We start from the raw sequence: 7,500 nt of genomic DNA on the forward strand, positions 1-7,500 counted from the left end.
CGGTTCGTTTTGCGGCCGAACGACGCCGGTTCGTTTAGCGGCCGAACGAAGCCGGCTCGTTTAACGGCCGAGGCCAGCCGGGTTCGTCCCTTCCTTGGATGATTTACCATTCGTAATAAGAATCGTCACTACCTCAGTGCAGAGGGACTTTTTCGAGGCATTTGTGTCCGCTCGAGAGGCCTCTCGCTGGGCTCGAGAGGTCCTGGGATCCGGTAGCCTATCACCTTGGAGAGTCAGCGAGGTGCTCTTCCCTATATACCCGATGGCACCTGTTCGGGCCACCGTCCCCTGCTGGACGGGGCCCGGCTCTGTACCGCCCCAGACAGAGCGCCTTCGTCGGTCACGAAGGCAGGGTCGTGGACCCTGGAAGCGCACGAGCCACCCGACTCGGCTTCCATAGCGGCTGGCGGCCCTGGCCCGCCCGAGACGAAGCGCCTTCGTCGGTCAGACAGATAGGGTCGAGGACCCTGGAAGTGCGAGAGCCACCCGACTCGACTTCCACGGCGGCCCGGAGGCCGGGCCCGTCCCCGTCCGTGCCCGGGGACGGGGCACCTTCGTCGGTCAAACGCGTTGGTCTTGGACCCTGGAAGTGCACGAGCCACCCGACTCGACTTCCATAGCGGTCGGCGGCCCCGTACCGCCCCAGACAGAGCACCTTCGTCGGTCACGAAGAGAGGGTCTTGGACCCTGGAAGTGCACGAGCCACCCGACTCGACTTCCATAGCGGTCGGCGGCCCTGTCCCGCCCCAGACGATGCACCTTCGTCTGTCACACAGATAGGGTCTTGGACCCTGGAAGCCGTCCCCCTCGACTTCCGTAACGGTCGGCGGCCCTGTCCCGCCGCAGACGGGTCACCACTCCGTCTGTCTGTAGGGTCTTGGACCCTGGAAGCCGCCCCACTCGACTTCCATCGCGGTCGGCGGCCCTGGCCCGCCGCAGACGGGTCGCCACTCCGTCTGTCTGTAGGGTCTTGGACCCTGGAAGCCGCCCCACTCGACTTCCATCGCGGTCGGCGGCCCTGGCCCGCCGCAGACGGGTCGCCACTCCGTCTGTCTGTAGGGTCTTGGACCCCGGAAGCCGCCTCACTCGACTTCCATCGCGGTCGGCGGCCCTGTCCCGCCGCAGACGGTGTGCCACTCCGTCTGTCACACAGATACATAAGGGTGTCTCGGAACCCCGGACGCCGACCGAGACGAAACGCGTGGGGTCGGTGCGCCCGAGAGGGTAGGGTGCCCCGGGGCCGGCCGCTCGCCCGACCGGCTTCCGGGACTCCTTGACCGCTCGGGAGACCTATCCACGCGCCCGCCCGACCGGCGGCCGGGGGCCCTCGACCGCCACACGCGTACCGACGACCGGGGGGTTTCCGTTTTACGGCCGACGCCGAGATCCTTCGACGGTTCCAACATGGGTTGTTACGCTTTTGTGTTCGCCCGTGTCTGAGCATATATGGTCGGGTCGAACCTTTGAGGCCGTAGCCTGGAGATCCAGGGCGGATCTTATCTCACAACACGTGTGTCTTTGAGGCCGTAGCCTAGATCCAGAGACTTTAGGATCTTTTTAGCAGTTTTAAGGCCGTAGCCTTGATCCAGGGCGGATCTTTTGAGCAGCTTTAAGGCCGTAGCCTTGATCCAGGGCGGATCTTTTCACAGGTTTTAAGCCGAAGCGCCTTGATCCAGGGACTTTTGGATCTTTTTTTGCCGTTTTTAGGCCGTAGCCTTGATCCAGGGCGGATCGTTTTGCGGCCGTAGCCGAGTTCCATCACCCAAGGTAGCTTTAGTTTTTAGGCATTAGCCTTGATGATCCAGGGCGGATCGTTTTGCGGCCGTAGCCGAGTTCCATCACCCAAGGTAGCTTTAGTTTTTAGGCATTAGCCTTGATATGATCCAGGCCGGATCTTTCCGCCTAGGCGGCATGCGGATATGGGTTACCCGTCTTTCGACACTCGCCCGGGGCGCTGCCTCACATCAGACGCCCTTCGTCCGTTCCAACCGTTCCAGTTCTTTTAACGGTTTTTCGTTCATCGCACACCGACGCGCACAGACCTTTCTTGGGATCTGCCGCAGGGAGGGAGGACGCTGGAGGTCCACTTTCGAAGCAACCCATCCCTATATACCCGATGGCACCTGTTCAAACGACCGCCCCTTGAGAGAAGGGGCCCTTCCCGTGGCTCGTCCGGGAGGAGGCGCCCGCGTCGGAAGGCGCCGTAAGGTCGGAGACCCTGGAAGTGCACGAGTCACCCGCTTTTACCTCCAGGCCCTCTGTCGTACTTCTCGTGTCCGCTCACGAGACCTCGTTTCGGCTTTATGGAAGTGCACGAGTCACCCGCTTTTGCCTTTTCTGGAAGTGCACGAGTCACCCGCTTTTGCTTCCAGGCCCTCTGTCGTACTTCTCGTGTCCGCTCACGAGACCTCTCTTCGGCCTGGGGGTGCGCCACGTACACCCCCGCGTCCGCATTCGAGTCACCTCTTCGGGCTCATGAGGTAGGGTCGGTGACCCTGGAAGTCAGAGACTTCCAGGCCTTCTGTCGTACACCCTCGCGTCCGCTCACGAGACCTCTCTTCGGCCTGGGGGTGCGCCACGTACACCCTCCCGCGTCCGCTTTCGAGTCACCCATCTGGGCTACGGAGGTAGGGACGTGTGCCCTGGAAGAACCAGACTTCCAGGAGGGAGGGCCGCCCTGTCAGGCCCGCTTTCGAGTCACCCATCTGGGCTACGGAGGTAGGGACGGGTGCCCTGGAGGAACCAGACTTCCAGGAGGGAGGGCCGCCCTGTCAGGCCCGCTTTCGAGTCACCCATCTGGGCTACGGAGGTAGGGACGGGTGCCCTGGAGGAACCAGACTTCCAGGAGGGAGGGCCGCCCTGTCAGGCCCGCTTTCGAGTCACCCATCTGGGCTACGGAGGTAGGGACGTGTGCCCCGGAGGAACCGGACTTCCAGGAGGGAGGGCCGCCCTGTCAGGCCCGCCTCGGAGTCACCTCTCTGGGCTAAGGAGGCAGGGACGTGTGCCCTGGAGGAACCAGACTTCCAGGAGGGAGGGCCGCCCTGTCAGGCCCGCTTTCGAGTCACCCATCTGGGCTACGGAGGTGGGGACGGGTGCCCTGGAGGAACCAGACTTCCAGGAGGGAGGGCCGCCCTGTCAGGCCCGCCTCGGAGTCACCTCTCTGGGCTAAGGAGGCAGGGACGTGTGCCCTGGAGGAACCAGACTTCCAGGAGGGAGGGCCGCCCTGTCAGGCCCGCTTTCGAGTCACCCATCTGGGCTACGGAGGTGGGGACGGGTGCCCTGGAGGAACCAGACTTCCAGGAGGGAGGGCCGCCCTGTCAGGCCCGCCTCGGAGTCACCTCTCTGGGCTAAGGAGGCAGGGACGTGTGCCCTGGAGGAACCAGACTTCCAGGAGGGAGGGCCGCCCTGTCAGGCCCGCCTCGGAGTCACCTCTCTGGGCTAAGGAGGCAGGGACGTGTGCCCTGGAGGAACCAGACTTCCAGGAGGGAGGGCCGCCCTGTCAGGCCCGCTTTCGAGTCACCCATCTGGGCTACGGAGGTAGGGACGTGTGCCCTGGATGAACCGGACTTCCAGGAGGGAGGGCCGCCCTGTCAGGCCCGCTTTCGAGTCACCCATCCGGGCTACGGAGGTAGGGACGTGTGCCCTGGAGGAACCAGACTTCCAGGAGGGAGGGCCGCCCTGTCAGGCCCGCCTCGGAGTCACCTCTCTGGGCTAAGGAGGCAGGGACGTGTGCCCTGGAGGAACCAGACTTCCAGGAGGGAGGGCCGCCCTGTCAGGCCCGCCTCGGAGTCACCTCTCTGGGCTAAGGAGGCAGGGACGTGTGCCCTGGATGAACCGGACTTCCAGGAGGGAGGGCCGCCCTGTCAGGCCCGCTTTCGAGTCACCCATCTGGGCTACGGAGGTAGGGACGTGTGCCCTGGAGGAACCAGACTTCCAGGAGGGAGGGCCGCCCTGTCAGGCCCGCCTCGGAGTCACCTCTCTGGGCTAAGGAGGCAGGGACGTGTGCCCTGGATGAACCGGACTTCCAGGAGGGAGGGCCGCCCTGTCAGGCCCGCTTTCGAGTCACCCATCTGGGCTACGGAGGTAGGGACGTGTGCCCTGGAGGAACCAGACTTCCAGGAGGGAGGGCCGCCCTGTCAGGCCCGCCTCGGAGTCACCTCTCTGGGCTAAGGAGGCAGGGACGTGTGCCCTGGAGGAACCGGACTTCCAGGAGGGAGGGCCGCCCTGTCAGGCCCGCTTTCGAGTCACCCATCTGGGCTACGGAGGTAGGGACGTGTGCCCCGGAGGAACCAGACTTCCAGGAGGGAGGGCCGCCCTGTCAGGCCCGCCTCGGAGTCACCTCTCTGGGCTAAGGAGGCAGGGACGTGTGCCCTGGAGGAACCGGACTTCCAGGAGGGAGGGCCGCCCTGTCAGGCCCGCTTTCGAGTCACCCATCTGGGCTACGGAGGTAGGGACGGGTGCCCCGGAGGAACCAGACTTCCAGGAGGGAGGGCCGCCCTGTCAGGCCCGCCTCGGAGTCACCTCTCTGGGCTAAGGAGGCAGGGACGTGTGCCCTGGAGGAACCGGACTTCCAGGAGGGAGGGCCGCCCTGTCAGGCCCGCTATCGAGTCACCCATCTGGGCTACGGAGGTGGGGACGTGTGCCCTGGAGGAACCAGACTTCCAGGAGGGAGGGCCGCCCTGTCAGGCCCGCCTCGGAGTCACCTCTCTGGGCTACGGAGGTAGGGACGTGTGCCCTGGAGGAACCGGACTTCCAGGAGGGAGGGCCGCCCTGTCAGGCCCGCCTCGGAGGCCTCCCCTCGGGCAGGGGAGGCAGGGTCGGGGACCCTGGAGGAACCGGACTTCCAGGAGGGAGGGCCGCCCTGTCAGGCCCGCCTCGGAGGCCTCCCCTCGGGCAGGGGAGGCAGGGTCGGGGACCCTGGAGGTGCCGGACCTCCAGGGGGACGGAGGCCGAACCCGTGGCCGGGGAGGGTGAGCCTTGCCGGGCTAGGCTCGCGCGGGTTCGAAGGCCTGGTTCGAGAGGACCCCTTCCCCTATATACCCGATGGCACCTGTTCACACTACTGCCCTTTCGAGAGGGGACCCCGACCGGTCCGCGGCCGGGACGGCGCACCTCGGTCGGCCTCGGCGAGTGGGTCGGGGTGCCTGGAGGTGCGCGAGCGGCCCGCCTGGAAGTGCGCGAGCCACCCGACTCTGGCGGCCGGCGCCCCCGGGCCCGTGCCCGCGGCCGACTCGTCTGACCCGGCATCGTCAAGGTCACCAATACCACGGAGCGTCTACGACGCCCCGTTTCCGAGATATCGGCCAATGAACTGCCGGGCGCCGTATCTCGGCCGGGGAAGGTCCTACGGACTCGGGGCCGGGCTCGTCGGAAAGGTCTCGCCCGGGGCTTTCCGACGAGACCGGCCGCGGGTCCGTGCGACCCCGGGGGCCCGAGATACTTCCGGTCGAAAATTCGAATTTCGTTACCGCGCTGCTCCGGCGCCCCGGGTCCGGGGCCTTCGCCCTTCGGGTGGGTGGCTCCTCCGCGGGGGGCCTTTCGAACGAGCCCACCCGCGCGTCGCTAGCCCTTTCCGGGGCCGAGATACGGCCTACCCCCGCGGGATTTTCCCACGGCCGTTTCTCGGGCGCCTCGGGTCCGGGGCCTTCGCCCTTCGGGTCGGTCGCTATGCCGGAGGGGAGCTTTCGAACGAGCCCTCCCTCGAGTCTCTGGCCCTTTCCCGGGCCGAGATACGGGCGGGTGGTCGCGGAATTTTCGCTCGTCCGGGGCTCCGGCGCCCCTAGCGTCCGCCTCGGAGGTCGCCCGGACGCGCGGCCGGTCTCGTTCGAAAGGTCCGTCCCGGGGCTTTCCGACGAGCCCGGCCTCGGGTCCGTGCGACCCCGCCCGCCGGAGATACGTCCGGTCGAAGCTCGCGGAAATTCCCGCGGCCGTATCTCGGGCGCCTCGGGTCCGGGGCCTTCGCCCTTTGGGTCGGTCGCTCCGCCGGAGGGGGCCTTTCGAACGAGCCTACCCGCGAGCCTCTAGCCCCTTCCCCGGCCGAGATACGGCGGTCTGTGCCCGGATTTTCCCACGGCCGTTTCTCGGGCGCCTCGGGTCCGGGGCCTTCGCCCTTCGGGTCGGTCGCTATGCCGGAGGGGAGCTTTCGAACGAGCCTACCCGCGAGCCTCTAGCCCTTTCCCCGGCCGAGATACGGCGGTCTGTGCCCGGATTTTCCCACGGCCGTTTCTCGGGCGCCTCGGGTCCGGGGCCTTCGCCCTTCGGGTCGGTCGCTATGCCGGAGGGGGGCTTTCGAACGAGCCTACCCGCGAGCCTCTAGCCCTTTCCCCGGCCGAGATACGGCGGTCCCTCCCCGGATTTTCCCACGGCCGTTTCTCGGGCGCCTCGGGTCCGGGGCCTTCGCCCTTCGGGTCGGTCGCTATGCCGGAGGGGAGCTTTCGAACGAGCCTACCCGCGAGCCTCTAGCCCTTTCCCCGGCCGAGATACGGCGGTCTGTGCCCGGATTTTCCCACGGCCGTTTCTCGGGCGCCTCGGGTCCGGGGCCTTCGCCCTTCGGGTCGGTCGCTATGCCGGAGGGGGGCTTTCGAACGAGCCTACCCGCGAGCCTCTAGCCCTTTCCCCGGCCGAGATACGGCGGTCCCTCCCCGGATTTTCCCACGGCCGTTTCTCGGGCGCCTCGGGTCCGGGGCCTTCGCCCTTCGGGTCGGTCGCTATGCCGGAGGGGAGCTTTCGAACGAGCCTACCCGCGAGCCTCTAGCCCTTTCCCCGGCCGAGATACGGCGGTCTGTGCCCGGATTTTCCCACGGCCGTTTCTCGGGCGCCTCGGGTCCGGGGCCTTCGCCCTTCGGGTCGGTCGCTATGCCGGAGGGGGGCTTTCGAACGAGCCTACCCGCGAGCCTCTAGCCCTTTCCCCGGCCGAGATACGGCGGTCCCTCCCCGGATTTTCCCACGGCCGCAGCACGGGCGCCTTTGCTCGGATCGACTCGCCCTTTGGGTCGGTCGCTCCACGCGAGGGGACCTTTCGAACGAGCCTACCCGCGAGCCTCTAGCCCTTTCCCCGGCCGAGATACGGCGGTCCCTCCCCGGATTTTCCCACGGCCGCAGCTCGGGCGCCCTTGCTCGGATCGACTCGCCCTTCGGGTCGGTTGCTCTACCGGAGCGGCCCTATCCAACGAGCCAACCCGCTTCTCTCTAACCCTAAGCCCGGCCGAGATACGGCGGTCCCTCCGCGGATTTTCCCACGGCCGCAGCTCGGGCGCCTTTGCTCGGATCGACTCGCCCTTTGGGTCGGTTGCTCTACCGGAGCGGCCCTATCCAACGAGCCAACCCTCGTCTCTCTAACCCTAAGCCCGGCCGAGATACGGCGGTCCCTCCGCGGATTTTCCCACGGCCGCAGCTCGGGCGCCTTTGCTCGGATGAACTCGCCCTTTGGGTCGGTTGCTCTACCCGAGCGGACCTTTCCAACGAGCCAACCCTCGTCTCTCTAACCCCAAGCCCGGCCGA

This window comes from Paramisgurnus dabryanus, unplaced genomic scaffold, assembly GCF_030506205.2.
Source record: "Paramisgurnus dabryanus unplaced genomic scaffold, PD_genome_1.1 h2tg000136l_1_39958__unordered_in_group5, whole genome shotgun sequence".
NCBI lineage: Eukaryota > Metazoa > Chordata > Actinopteri > Cypriniformes > Cobitidae > Paramisgurnus > Paramisgurnus dabryanus.